A 16,391-nucleotide genomic window follows, 5' to 3' on the forward strand; every position below is an offset into this window, starting at 1 on the left:
CTCTGTGATCCTGCTGCCGTTCCTGAAGTTCCACCAGATGCCGGAGCATGTCAGTTTGATCACGCAGCAGCCCCAGAGTTGCATCCCGCCACCACTGATCTTCCTGCCGATCTTCCTGCCGCCACCTCTTATCTCGGGTGTCCCTCCTGTCCTCACGTTCACTGGCATCTTTCCTGTAATTTGATACCACCTCCTTCCACTCATTCAGATGAGCTCTTTCCTTGAGCGTAGCTTCCATAATATCCGAGAACATTTCATCTCGCGTCTTCTTTTTCCTCCGCCATATCTGGGCTAGCCTTTGGGATGGAGTAGGGAGGCTTGAAAAATTTGCAGCTGCATGAGGGAGAGAAGTATTTATAAAGATACATTTTACAGAACAATGGTTATACTCTTTCACAGTGAACAGCACTATTCACCTTACATAGCACATGTGATTTCCCTACAAGGTCGCATTTTTCATCTTAATACTGAGTGCCTGCAGCTCTGGGGTTACAGATCTCACAGACACAGGTCCGGGCATCAGAATTCAGCTTGCATGCGGCCATGGTAAGCCACTGTCTTTCGGCTTCTGCAGTGATTTACCCCTCCCCCCAACGCATGGCTAATACCATGCTAGCTCCCTGCTAATCACCACCCTTCCCCCCCACCACTGTGTGGCTGGTAGCTGGGAAGATCCCCGCTGGCCAAACGCGAAAAAGATCATCGGCATTTCACTCCTCCCCTCCCCCCGCTTGGCTACGTGCAGGAAAGGATTTTTTTTTAAACTGCTGCAGTCCACGAACCCAGTAGGAAAATGGCCATCCCCCTTACTTAAATTACTGATTTTCAACCAGGTTACCCTGAACGATATCACTTTGCTGAGGATAACACAGTGAGATAAATAACGGATGGTTCTTGAATGCCAGCAATCACCGGGACCATACGCAGCTATGCTTTGCCATGCAATGATACCTGATTACTTGCTACATGCATGGCATGGTAAAGTGTCCTACCATGGTGGGCAGAACAAGGCTGCCTTGCCCAGAAACCTTCTGCAAAGGCTTCTGGAGTACCTCCAGGAGCGCTTCATCGAGATGTCCCTGGAGGATTTCCGCTCAATCCCCAGACATGTTAACAAACTTTTCTAAGTAACTGTACTGTCTGCGAATGCATCCCAAGTCCTCAGGGCAAATCAATCATTAAAAAACGCTTGCTTAAAAAACAATGTTTGATATTTGCAAAGGTACACTCACCAGAGGTCCCTTCCATGGCTTCATTGTCTGGGGTAGTGGCTTGCGAGGGTAATTCCGTCAGGGTGAGAAAAAGCTCCTGGCTGTTGGGGCTCACGGAGTGCTGTGTGCTCTCTGCTAGCTCGTCCTCCTCTTCTTCATCGTCATCTTCCCCGTCCACATAATCCTCAGCCATGGCAGAGATTACAACCCCCACCTCGGAATCCATGGACAGGGGTGGGGTACTTGTGGCACAGCCCCCAAAAATTGAATGCAGCTCAGCATAGAAGCGGCATGTTTTTGGCCCTGCCCCGGACCTTCCTTTTGCTTCTTTAGTTTTCTGGTAGGCTTGTCTGAGCTCCTTAACTTTCACTCTGTACTGCAGTGAGTCCCTGCTGTGGCCTTTATCCATCATAGCCTTAGAAATTCTTTCAAATACTTTTTCATTTCATTTTTTGGAACGCAGTTCTGTTAGCACTGAATCCTCTCCCCATATAGCGATCAGATCCAGTACCTCCCATGCAGTCCATGCTGGGGCTCTTTTTCGATTCTCAGGAGACTGCATTGTTACCTGTGCAGATGAGCTGTGCGTGGTCACCTGTGCTGATGAGCTCTCCACGCTGGGGAAGCAGGAAATGAATTTCAAAAGTTCGCGGGGCTTTTCCTGTCTACCTGGCCAGTGCATCAGAGTTCAGAATGCTGTCCAGAGCGGTCAGTGGTGCACTGTGGGATACTGCCCGGAGGCCAATACCGTTAATTTGCGGCCACACTAACCCTATTCCGATATGTTAATCCCGATATTAGCACTACTCCTCTCATCGGGGAGGAGTACAGAAACCGATTTAAAGAGCCATTAAAATCGATATAAGGGGCCTCTTAGTGTGGACGGGTGTGGCGTTAAATCGGTTTAACGCTCGTAAAACCGGTTTAAACGCGTAGTGTAGACCAGCCCTGTGTTGTTCTAGTTTTTAAGCCTATATCAACCTATTGATATCAACAGTGTTATTCTCCCATAAAACTAGAGAAGCACAGTAGTGAATCATGTCTCTAAAGCAGGGATCAGCAAACTTTGGCACGCAATCCAGTGGGAGCTGCGATCGGCAGAACCTGTGGACGCAACAGGTAAACAAACTGGCCCAGCCCACCAGGGTGCTTAACCTGGCGAGCCGTGTGCCAGAGGTTGCCGATCCCTGGTCTAAAGTACATTTGAGAAAATCTCTTTACGCTGCTGTAGGCCTAATATGACAGACATATTCTCAAATAGGAAGTTATATGACCGCAATGAAAACAATGGCAGGACCATCAGCACATCTATAAGTGGGGATTGTAGTTCACTCTTAAAGAGAAGTGTATTTCAATAAACACACTGGCACCTGCTAGATATGCTGGGTGTAAGGACTCTTCTTTGACAACTTTTTTGTTTGTCAGTGTCTTTTTCTGAGCCCAAACTTGGAAGTTGATAAGTGCATCCTGAAAAGACCTGAGATCCCATATCTCCTGTTGATGATAATATGAGTTGTGGGTGCTCCCGGGAGATGCTTAGTATCTTTCAGGATGGAGACCTAGGTCTCTCTGGGCTAGATTTTTACACTATTCACACAAGAAGTTCCCTTGTTAAGTGTAGGGCTGAGGGAACAGTTGTGCTGCTTATCACAATTTGGCCCCACATTGGGAAACATTTTGTGTATAAATCCACCATAAAGACTTGCTCTCTTTAATGAGACTACTACTTTTAATAGTCTGCAATTACACAGACAAGGATCCCAAGAGGCTCTGCAAATGTTACAGATTTAAAAAAAAAAAAAAAGTGTGTGAAAGTCATGTCCTCAGTGTTTTCTAAACTTTTGCCAACATAATATTTTAAAGTGTTCCTAGAATGAGTATTGAATTACAAGTACAGAATGACTGTTTAATAAAATATGCTTATGTTATCATTTTTTACATTATTTAAATTATGCAACACTATAAAGTGGTGGGGAGGCCTATTTTCGAAGTGCTCAGCACTGGTTTAACTCTACTCCTGTTGAAGTCAATAGAAGTTTTACCACGCTGTGTGCTTTTGAAAATCCCACCCACAACCAGTAAGTTACAAGTATTTCAGTTGTTTCTAATAAGATCTTCAACCTTTTTATTAAAAACAAATAATGATTTATAGCCTAATGAGAAATAAAGCCAATTAAAATATTATATAAGCTTCTTATAAACAAATGTATCTGGGACATGTTTACCACTGAATATGAAAACAGGTTTAATAACCATTTTATGGATACCCCTGTATTGTTTTAACTCTGTTAATGTAAATTAAAACATATTTTATTAAACATGGGTTGCTGTGTTACAATTTACATTTTTTGTTTTGGTTTTTAATCAGCTCATAATCAGTTTCATTTATTTTACTTATATTCTTCAATGAAGGTGGAAAAGCGATCATTTAATGAGAATATTATGCAAGTGAACCCTTTAGGCAGAAACTGGCTACCTTAGCATAAGCTTTACACTTCATCTCATTTACTTACAATCCTGTTTCCCAAAGGCTAAAACTTCTAACCCATTATTAAGATTGCTTGTGCCCTTGCCAATCCTATATTCATTTAGAGTTCCCATGATGCAGTTCTGCTTCTTCTGGAGGCAAAGTTTAACAAGGGCAAGCTTTCAATTAGGGCCTAGGGTCATGTATCTTACCAGAGAGAAATAAACTTCACATACAAATAACATAATAGAAAAGGTCTACTTAAAACAATGAAAGCCAGGGGATTTGGGATTCCAAATATATTGTCTCACAATGACTCCATGTAAATGAGCACATTTAGTAAGTAAAATAATTTGTTTTTGTCCCCCCCCCACCCGCCCATAACTACCAATCCCGTAAATTCAATTTAAGGGCAGGCAGTTTCGCGGGGGTCTTCACTTCTCCTGGATCATCACCCGTAATAAAGGTCCCACAGGGCAAATTCTGCCTTCAGTATTCAGGAATAATAAGATAAAAGAGGGCTCCCAGATTGGAAAAAATTGCGTTCCCTGTGGGAAATCTCCATCAGGGACCATCCCTCTACTGATGATCAATTGGCAATGCAGCCAACAGACCTTAAGAATATTGTTAAGTATGTGAGTATAACTATATTTGTAACTTGTGCATAGGTCTTCATAGGATTTCTATATTATTGGGTAATCATAACCTTAATTGTAATTTTAATAAAACTTGTAAAACAAACTAGACCTTATACTTGTGAACGTATGTGTGGTTACTATCCTTGGTTTTTATGTGTTCTAGAGACTCTAAATATGAAGCAAGTAGCAGAGGTGACTTTCACTCTGTTGAGCTTGAAACTTTAGCCACCAGAGTTGAACCCAGATTGGTGTAATACAACATTACTAAATTCACTTTAAATAAAATAAATAGGGCGGAACATATGACTGCATTAACTTGTATGCCATTATCATTCTTAGTTGCATTGCTCTCGTGTGTTACCTCTTCAGACGTATTCCTTTTCTTCCAGTGTGGACCACAGAGTAGAATAGCCATATGATTTATTTAAATCACCACTGCAGTACTGTGAAATGCTGTGTATTCAGAGACGTGTCCACTCTTAAATCACATGGGACTTGATTAGTAAACATTTCTTTCTTTTGGACCATCTTGAATCACAGGCCTAATTATACTGTTCTGGGGTCACTACCCGGGTATCTGCATTTGCAGCATACCCCTCCCAGGTTGAAAGGCAACACACACACACACACACACACACACACACACACACCATAAATGGTGTTAAATGCAGGAATGTGATTACAAAGACAATATAATCTACATTCTAGTCTATGAGTTGGTGAAAAAATACTATTAATCCATACTGTAAAGAGTATATTATTCTGAGACTTAGTTATTAATTGCTCCTGTGCTTGTTTATACGTCCATTCAAAGAAAATTTCAGCTGACGGGTATGGTGCAATCATGTTGGGGTCTTGATTCCATCTCACTTTTTCCTGGGCCCAAATCAATGTTATTATCACATTAGGAATCTCAATATACAATTTGAAATTTAACTGCAATGTAACATCTGATTAGAATCTATTATCTTTGTGTGATGGGTTGTTCACCCCATACCAGCCCTGAAAGTTAGTGTGATAAGCCACATATGAGGGGCTTAAGTTGGAGGAGCAACTGCTGATGGGAAGATAAACCTCAGCTGAGCAGGTGTGGGTTGAGCTAGTATAAAGCCAGGAAGCTGGCAACAGTGAGGAACTGCCAATAGAAATGGCAATAGTGAGGAAGTCTGTAGCCACCCTCTGTGCATGAGAGATGGAAAGAGGGAACCCAAGGAAAGAGTAGGATCCTTGGAGCCTGTCCCTGAATGAAGGGTGTACACAGAAGAGAGAAGGGTGGAGAAGAAAGCCTGGGGGAGGTGGAGTAGGAAGCAGCAAGTCTGGGAACTGAGCAGACCTGGCTGTGTGTTGTAAGGTCCCTGCTCTGGATCCCCTGTGTGAGCCCCTGTTCACCTACCAGCAACCGATGGAGTGGCATTGCTAGGACAGCAAGTCTAATGAGACTATATATCATGAAAAGGGAAACCACATAGTGATCTATCCAGGAGGCCAAGTCACAAAAAGGAAGCTGCGTCTCCTGAAGTGAGAAAGAGGCTGCAAAGTGAGAGAGTGGATAACGTGTTGGGAGACTACAAGGAGAGACATTGGACCTGGAAGAGAGCAGTTCGCCAGAGCAGCTAGGAGCAGTCAGTTGTTCCCCCCATGACACTTTGTTTCTTTTATTTCTGGAATAGTCTTATGCTGATGCACTTAGATATAGTACAGAAATGATCCTTTCACTATCCCCATGTTTGTGCATAAGGGAAGTGGAACTTATGGTTTTAATTAAAAAAACAATTAAAAGCCAATTAAAATATTAACTGAGGATGCACCACAAAATTCCATTACCCAAGTCATTCCCACCAATTCAGTGTATTGATCAGAATCTATTGTACAGAATGTGGCCCTTTTGCCACAATTTTAATTACTTGCCCTTAGCTGAATCAACCTATAATTAACAATACTAGACACCTTACTGTATTGACTACAGGCTGATTTAAGGTAGATCTTTCAAGATCAGGTTCAGGGCTCAGACCTTGTCATCCCCTTTGTGGGTGATAATTTCGATAGCTACTCCAACACCATGTTATTTAGCTGAGACCTGATGTTTTAGTTGCATTAATTTGACTATGTTTAACAATTTTAACATAGATAACCAAACAGTATATATTGTTATACTATAAAATACTGGAGTCATACTAGAGCTGTCAATACTACAGTGATACTGCAGTGGTTTGTTTTTAATGAAGTCACTAATTTTAACCTGGATACTTCCAAACAACTGCTCACATTGCTTGACTATACAAATCCCTAATCAAAGTTAACAAAAAATGTTTCAAATCAAATTATTTATTGAGGCAAATGTGCCTGTATTTATGACTGACATTTGCAAAAGAACTGAACCATTGTTAGTATATTATAATAATACACCAATGGCAGTTATAGTTATAATAAAATAGTGTAGCACCACAAAAATTGTCTTAATATTATTATTTTCATATCTTTGTGCACAAAAAATGTTTTTCTTACAATAAAACTAAAAAAAACCCCAAATTAAAAAACCAGTAATACAGTCATATGATATAAAACATGAAACCAAGGGACAAATAATTCTAACATTATTATATATAAACATGTAAATTAAACATTACATAAAAAACCAAAGAGTTGAATACATACAACAAACCACTAAACAAAGGATTAGACCATTACAGTTTAAGGCAATCCAGGAAAGTTTAGGATTAAAATGACTAATTACCCTTCACTTTAGTAAACCTCTGCATTGGCCAATAAAGCAGATAGGCACTGGACATTTGTTTATTTTTAAACAGAATTATATGTAAAAAAAGTTAACAGACTCCTTTTATATCTATATTATACATCAATTTTGCCTGTCAAAATAAACTAACAGTTTAGTTAGGAACAAAGGGAATTTTTCCTTGAATATTTGTGTGCTGGAAGCCAAAACAAATGGTTTAAAATGCATCAATATTGTTTTCTATCTAGGGAAAGTAAAAAAGAGAAAATAAGGGTTTGCAAAAGTTTAAACACTTTCACAGAGGAGATGAAATAATTATTCCCTGACTGTTGTTCCGTGAGTAGGAGAGGCAGCCATGTCTTCTTTTGTTGTTAAAATAACAACTCAGATATAAAACAAAAAGATGATAGGTTGCCATTTTCCCTTGCCTCAACAATGGTGGGCATGTCTGGAATCGTAACTAACCTGACACTTATCTTTGGAATAATAACACATAATAACAAATTGGTGAAATTAAAAATAGGTTCATTAAGAACTGAAACTTCTTGAACCCAACAAATTCTATGGCTGGTAGTCTGGTATGCAAATAACAGAACGAGAGAGAGAGAGAGAGAGAGAGAGAGAGAGAGAGAGAGTTCTGTTATTTGCATATATATATATATATATAATACATTAATTTTACTTAAGAGTTTTACCTTTGCTCCTTTCTCTACTTTCTCCTCTCTGCCATACTTTTACTTAATAATTTACCTTTTACATTTACATTAGGCATAGCCTTATTCAAAGAGAAACAACTTTTTATTATAAATTAGGTGCCAAACAACTCTCAGTTTTTTTTCTTTTTATCAACACGGACAAAGTTGCAAGGCAAGCCACTTCCTCTTTTATGTAGAGCAACATATTGGCTGCTGGCTAAAGAATTTTAAATAACATTTTACTGTCTCCTGTTATCTTTGACTAAAGAATTACTCCACAACAATTAATACCTTTAAACTTAAACTTACTTAAGTTACATAAATAATTATTTACCTTTTAATTATTAAAACACATAATTTTTTCAACAGATTCTTCCAGGGATATAATGTATGGATACTCTCTTGGCATCGGTGAGTAGTGCTTCTGGCGCCACCTCCCTGTCTAAAAAGGAGGAAACTTGATTAACTGACTCTTTGCTCAGCCATTGCAACAGCCCATCAATGTGTCCACCCATTTCATATATTTGTCTCTCTAAATCAGAAATTTTCTCCCTAAGGTGATAATTTTCTTCCTCCAACTCCTCACAGCTATAAACTTCTTGAATTAGGGCATCCCCTGTGAAAAGAGAAAGTGCCGTTAATTTGGATACCTTTTTCTTTAACCCTTTCAATTCTGTGATCTCCAGCATTTTCATTGTGTTCCTAACTTCCTATTATCTTCTATTACAGATTGCTTTTTAGTGCAGCATTTACTCAGTTTGTATCCAAATCCTGGATTAACAATCAACACACTTGGATTATTGCCACTTTGATATTGCTGGATTTAAATTTCTTATTGTTTATAATGTTTTACAGGTGTTGTTACCATTTGATACATCTAATTCCTTTAATGATTCCTCCTTAAATTTGCCTGCATAATTAGTGATCCACTTGCTGACCACATCATCCATTATTTATCTATGCACTGTTTTGTGTAGATCACAATTCCTCTATGCAACTTGCCTGTCTGGGATCCCATACAGGCCACCAAAATGTAAGTATATTTCAGGACCAGCAGCCAGACCCATTGGTTACCTTACTAACCTAGCAAAGTAGACAAACCCTGCTTGCTGTAGCAGACAAAAACACTGCTAATTCCAAGTTCAAATCCAAAGAACAGGCTTGTTTCAGCATGGGTACAGAATGCCACATCCCAGTGATCAGTTGGGATGTAACAAGCCAATGAGTTGGCTACATGTGCACAAAGGCAAAAGCTTAAATCTCTGTATACTGTTTTTGTACCCAAGATGATACCCTATTTTTATCAATTCCCACTCCTCAGATTTGTTATATAATAATTAATATTTATGCTCATATATAAAAATCCACATTACACACACAATTATGTAACATGTTTATTTACTTATTAACAGTAACAAAGCTGTTGATCTTATTAGACAGGGATATCAATTGTTTTCTGTGATTGTGTTTAAGTCACAATTACTTCTCTTGTCCTGTACCCAAGTTAGGGACAGTCCAAAAACTGAATAACAGGGTATTTAGTAAACCAAGAAGGCTTTGTTTGCACTCCTTGCCAACAGGCTTATTCAAAGGTTTTATTGACCACACTAAAGTCCCTTTAGGTCCTGCTCCTACCCAACTTTCAGACTCTCTCCCTTGCTCTCACAGATGATATACAAAATAAAGCAAGGACTTACCACATGAGGCAAATAATGATAAGAAGGATCCAGCCTTGTCATGAGGCAACTTCACCATTCCTTCAGTATTACAATATCACATTACACTATTATTCAGAAGCTACTCAGGATATAGTTAAACAGCTCCCTTCTCCTCTCTAAGTGTCCACTAAAAGGCTCCAGAAGTCAGGGAAGAGGAGGGCAAACTGCTCCAAAATGACAGGAGAAATCATAACTCCATTAATATCCATATTGGTTTGGGGAGCAAAAATATTTCCTCTTTCTGGCAAAAAGTCATGCATTTCCAAAGATTCTGGCTTCATGGAACTTTCTAGACTACCCCACATTAACATTGGTGAACCTCAAATAATGATCAATCAGGCCTTGTAGTGTAACCCACACGCCTCCTAAGTGTGGTGTTCTGTCCCATCTAATGGCACTGAGACCACTTAGAGAGAGAGATAAATGAGTCTGCTCTGAAGCCTTAGCTAAGAGCCAGTTGGATTTTAGCTCATGTAGTAGAGAATCATGCACTAAACTCCAGAGGTCCCAGGTTCGATCATGCCTGCCAGTGACCGGGGTCATAGTACCAGGGATACACGCCCCTTCCTATTGATAAAATCTCTATGTTGGTGTGGGGGGCAAAGAACAGGCTTGTTTGTCCCATCAGTAGTGCCTATACACCTCAGAAACCTCAGCTGTTCGAAACCATCCATGACGTGCCAAACTTGATGACACGGCACAACTGCACTCTACTCATAGCATTGAAAATCTATATGATAGCAGTCCTAACAGATGATCAATAACAACAAACCAGTTTGCTACTGATTAGGAGCAATCAAGTTTGGCAAGCTTCCAGATAGTAATGGCAGCATGCTGTTCTTTTGCTGCACTCTTGGGTGAACTCTTTACAGATCTCCAGGAAAGGAATCTTCCACACCCTGAAGTTCTGCAGCAATTGCTGGTCATCTCAGTTCTGAATCACTGGCCTGTGCCACCAGTCAGTACTAGCTGATTGAGCTCAGAAGCAGTACTTCAAGTACAGCTGCTCCAGAATAATGGCTTACAAAGTGACAGCTTTATTTCATCTTCCTGCAACCATATTGCTGAGGCATCCAAAGCTCTCCAAAGCTGCCAAGCCAAATCCATCCGGCTGTGTGACTTTTCTAATACATGTATGTCAACCTGTTCATATTAATGATTGTCATGAATGTGTTGCTTACTTTGTTCTCCATACTGCCTGAAACAGAAATGGCACTGGCAAAATACAGATGAATTACGGGATGCCAGGAGAGTAATCATGGGAGTTTGTTAGTTTGACCTGAAGCCCCAGAATTCCTATAGGTTCCAGTAGCCATCTTACAGGACTCAGCAAGAAAAATCCCAAAGCATAAAGCTGAGAGGTAGAACATAGCTACTTGGTAAATCTGCTTAGGATGCTGAATGGTTAATTCAAACAAGCACTGAGTTGCGTAGATGCAATGATTAACAAGGAGGATACCTTAAACTTGCATAACAAAGTTGTGTGGACACTTAAGTATAGTTATATTGCTGCAATTAGAATGAACAACCTGATCCAATGTAACACCCTGGTGTAGATAAGACCTTGCAAACGCCACAATCCTGTTCTTTCAATTTCTCTCTTTCTCACACACACTCAGATGCATTCTTCACTTGTGCTTCCCCCACCCTACTTTCTATTATTTATGCAACAGATCCATTTGAAAAGTTACAAATCTTTGTGGATTACCTGCAAACAGCATAATGAATCTTCCCAGGTCTGAAACTTGGGTCATCTAATCTGGATATAAAGATAATAGCATGTGACATAGATTACCAATCATAAAGATAAATAACAAAAAACACATAAACATAACGATCAATTTGTAGGAAAACAAACAAACAAAAACATCTAGATTTCAGTGTGTTATGTTCCCCAAAGTGCTCACCAAATAATTATGAATAACATATGATTAATCATAATCATAATATTTTTGTGGATAATTTGCAGCCAGGAAAAAACAATAACAACAACAAAGAAGTCTACATTCATTGGATAAAGTATTTGCAATAAATAATTCATCCAGTTCTGTACACAAGTACATATATTTTAAGATGATAACTTTACAATTTGCGAAAAGTTAATGGATTAGATTCTTATGAAGGTGATTTAGAATTCATATTCTAATGAGCTTTAGATATTATCCACCTGTTTAGCTTATTATACTTGCAAAAGGTCACTTAAAGGTGAATTGGATTCACTGGTGATACAAGAGATGAGCATAATACAAATTATTATTTTTAATGAGCTTTCACTAATAATGTTGATATAATGAGAAGAGTAACTATGACTTTGAGATATACTATAGTTATCTTAGCTCAGTTCACATTTAAAGGAGCCAATAGTTTAGTGAAGTTAAAACACAGTACACCTCTACCCCAATATAACGCGGTCCTCAGGAGACAAAAAATCTCACCGCATTGTAGGTGAGACCGCGTTATATCAAACTTGATTTGGTCCCCCCTGTTCCTTGTTCCGTGACCGCCCCTGCCAGAGACCCCCATCCCTAATCACCCCCAGGGTCCCACCCAAACCCCCTGCTCCTTGTCCCCTGAAAGCTCCGACCCCTACCACCCTCCCCGCACAGGCACTCACTGGCAGCAGCGGAAAGCGGAGCAGCCTGGCCCCAGCCTGCTCCATTCTGACACCTCCCAGCCACGGCACTCTGCTTCCTGCCCCCGGTGAGTGCAGGGAGGTTGGGGAAAGGATGCCTCCCTCGCACTCACCTGTGGTGGGAAGCAGAGTGATATGGCCCCAGCCCGCTCCACTTTCCTTGCCCCGGCCCCAGCCGTGTCGCTGGGGGACAGCTGGGGAAAGGTCCTGCACTCACCTCCAGGGGGAAGCAGAGCGCCATGGCTGGGAGCTGGTGGAGTGGAGCTGGTTGGGGCTGGGCTGCTCCACTTTCCGCCTCCGTTGAGTGCGGGGAGGTTGGGGAAAGGATGCCCCCCGCACACACCTGCGGTGGGAAGCAGAGCAATGCGGCCCCAGCCCGCTTCATTCTGCCACCTCCCAGCCACGGTGCTCCACTTCCCACTGCAGGTGAGTGCAGGGAGGTTGGGAAAAGGATGGCCCCCGTACTCACCGGTGGCGAGAAACGGAGCGCCGCACCCGGGAGCTGGAGGAGTGGAGTGGGCTAGGGCCGGGCTGCTCCACTTACGCCGCTGCTGGTGAGTGCGGGGGGGATCCCTTCTCCCAAACCCCCTCCCCCGAGCTACGCAGCTGGGGCTGAGGCGAGGGAAGCAGAGCGGGTTGCTCCCGGCCCCTCCGCTAATCTCCCGGGCCACTCTGGGACTGCAGGGACCCCAAAAGTATCCTCTCATAGCTCCTGCCCCCAGACCCCGACCGCCCCTGAAACCCTCTGACCCTTATCGAACCCCTCGGCCCTGGCCTGGCCCGGCACCCTTAACATGCTGCTCAGAGCAGCGTGTCAGAGGTTTACTGCCTTGTATGCGAATCTGCGTTATAATGGGTCGTGTTATATCGGGGTAGCAGTGTATATACCAGGGGTCGGCAACCTCTGGCACATGGCCCGCCAGGGTAAGCACCCTGGTGGGCTGGGCCGGTTTGTTTACCTGCTGCATCTGCAGGTTCAGCCGATCGCAGCTCCCACTGGCCGCAGTTCACCGTCCCAGGCCAATGGGGGCTGTGGGAAATTGCGTGGGCTGAGGGATGTTCTGGCTGACACTTCCCGCCTCCTCCATTGGCCTGGGACGGTGAACTGCGGCCAGTGGGAGCCACGATCGGCCAAACCTGCGGACGCGACAGGTAAATAAAGTGGCCCAGCCCACCAGGGTGCTTACCCTGGCGGGCCGCGGGCCAAAGGTTGCCGTTCCCTGCAATGTGCCATTAGACAAACTTGAATTAGCTTTAATTTTCCCCTTCTCCAATGGTGTTGTAGGCCACCCAGACCTTAAACTTGCATTATTCTTTGCGCGAAGGGGATCTGGTTAGAAGCCAGCTCTCCTGACCATATCACCATAGCATTAGCAAGTGTGACAGCTGAGTCTTTATCTTATCCCCTCAAGGTGAGTCACTACCACCCCCAAATACACTATTACAGCCTATCAGAAGATAACCATGAGCTAGACTTTGGAAGCAAAGAGAACCATCTTCCAGTAAATAATAGAAAAGCCATAGCTACTCAGATGTTATGTTTATGGGTTTCATTATTTAAATTATATATACTTCCTCAAAAATAAAAAAAATAGTTATTTCCTGCTCTTCCTCCTCAGCTCCCCATTTTCATCAGAAATGTTTCTTAGTAGCCACCAATGTACCATTGCAACCTCTGAAGGTAGAGAGCATCTGCTGCACTCTGGGGATCAGGCAGGATCGAAAGACAGGAGTTGGAGTAGAGTGGGCTGCTAATGGTGGTGTTTCTTCCTCTCTTCTTTTTTTCTTGACATAGGGCATTCAGGTCCAGGTAAAGCATTTTGAAATCTACTGATGAAAAGCCTTATATAGGAACTAGGTATATTTTTATGAGTTTTGCCATGACAGTAGGATTAATGCTTGATAGAAGAATAGTGGAATGTCAATCGAACTACTCTTTCGTTTTTTTTCCAGAACATCCTTATCTATTAAAGTAAACATCATAAAGTAACATACTGTGATGTATAAGACTAGATTGTTTTAAAAACTCTTCTCCTTTTACAGTGACTCAAAAGGGGACATTTTATTTGCTAGACTTACTTATATTCTACATTGATTACAATTTGTATTGCAATTTGACAGTATTACTTCTGTCTATGAAGCCTGTGTGTAAGTGCTGAGCACATGTAAGTTATCAGTTTTACAGTGCATAGTACAGTATATACTAATTTAGTTTAGTGCAAAATGTAGATATTATTTACAAGTTAAGTGCTTTTTTGAACTATAGATAAATACACTGTTCACTATGACACATTTTAAAACGAGTTTTTAACGGTGTCTGAAGTTAAACTATCAAGCCTACAGAACTGTAAACTATGAACTGCTTACACATCTGAGAGAATTACCTTTACCACCAGACCAGCAAATAGAATCAATATTTGTGTCTGAATCACAGGGCTATATATTTATATCTACCTATAACTACAGCCTGATCTCCAAAATGGAGATAGTAAATCAGAGAAGCAATTCTGTGTTAATTGCTTTCCATAGTGACACAGATCTGCAAATAAATTTAAATAGGGGTTCATTTTATGTTCTGTAAATGAATATACATTTTCCTGGATCTACATTAGACTAGTGGTTATTGCAAATATGGCCAATCCTACATAGTTAGTGCACTCTATGACTCTGTTAGATTTTTTTTTTCATTTTAACATTTTGAGATAGTCATGCAATATTGGATTTGTTTGTTTGTTTTATATGGTAGCAATCCATTGTGTATTTCCAAAAAGGATAATTTATTATGCTTTTTCATGGGAAAGAGGCTCTAGAAATAGCTACCATGCACTCTTCATTTCATGTGGTTAAAACATGGCATATGACTTCCAACAGTATTAATCTTCTCCTCTTCATAAGCACAAGTGTTCATATATATATTTTAGTTACTATGGAAAAATAAACTATAACAACATAAAATAATATTATATGTACTCTACACTTTTGTAGCTATATTAAGAACTACTAAAATTAAAACTATAATTAATGGCAAGGATTATTTAGAAGTGACCTCACTTTCTCAACTTTTAAATTGCAGGAACAAATAATTGTGGGTGCAATGTTGGGCATAGAATTATTATGGAAGAGTTTGGGCTAAATTTTAAAAATTGTTACTGACATTTTTCCAGGTGAGATGTAGCCTAGCGAAATTTGCACTTTCATTTAAATTTTGGGGGGCAATTCCAGCTGCAGGATCAATTCAGATATTTGGAAAGTGCTTGAACTGGCCCCAGCAATTCAACTGTAGTTACAAAAACATAGATGAAAATTTCACCCTCAAGAAAGGATTGTGATGTGGACACAGAAACAATGAAATGCAGAAAAACTATGTTATGATTAAATACAGAGGCTGCAACTGTAATTAAAACTGTTAACGTAACCAGGGTGACCACCCCAAACTACCTGGCAGCTAGTTCCTGTGAGGCTCTCAATGGGCCCCAGTAGACTATAACCTGAACATGAGTGTGAAAGCCATGCTCCCTCTATACCTTCAGGTCTGCCAAAAGACCCTGACTGGAAGCTATAGTTGCAACCTACTCTCCTTTTTCATGCTCAGAGATAGGAGAGGTAAGATGAGGGAAACCACAGGCTGCATGAGACATAAAGGCAACCCCTTTGCACCATGCATTGACATGCTTGGGCCCTATCTCCAAGCAGCCCACTGGGCTACATGTTTGACATGTTATAACCTCCTAACCACATGGGAACCTGTCAAGGCTGCAACTATATTTTAACACACAGACTAGAAAAAACAGAATTTCTGGGTGCCAAATGAAGATGAAAAGACCTCCCACAATGGTTTGTCAATTTTGTTACGTGGGAAAAAAACCTTCCAGACCCTAAACCTGGTGATCAGCCAAGACCTCAGCATCATCAGAGATAGAGCAACTAAAATAATGATAGAAAGGATGGGGCTGACATAGGGAACCAATAATGGCTATCCCATGTAAGCAGCAAATTGTATCAACTTCCATCATGCTCCACAAACAGAAGCCAATCACCTGACCCCAGCATAACCCTCATGCCCAGTGGAAGCAGCAGTGAGTGTTGAATAACTTAAAGGGAGCAGGTTAGACATCAGTGAGGAAAATATCCCCATGGTCAAAGCTGCCTGCTGTGCTCTGCATAAAATTTGTGAAGCTAAGGGGGAGAAGTTTCCTCAGGGATGGAACGTTGAGGTGGATCAACTGACTGCTGCTTTTAAGCAACCAGATACCAGGGCTGTAAGAGGGGCTCAATGGAAGCTATTTGAATCAGGGA

Source organism: Mauremys mutica, chromosome 1 (genome assembly GCF_020497125.1).
Source record: "Mauremys mutica isolate MM-2020 ecotype Southern chromosome 1, ASM2049712v1, whole genome shotgun sequence".
NCBI classification, from domain to species: Eukaryota; Metazoa; Chordata; order Testudines; family Geoemydidae; genus Mauremys; species Mauremys mutica.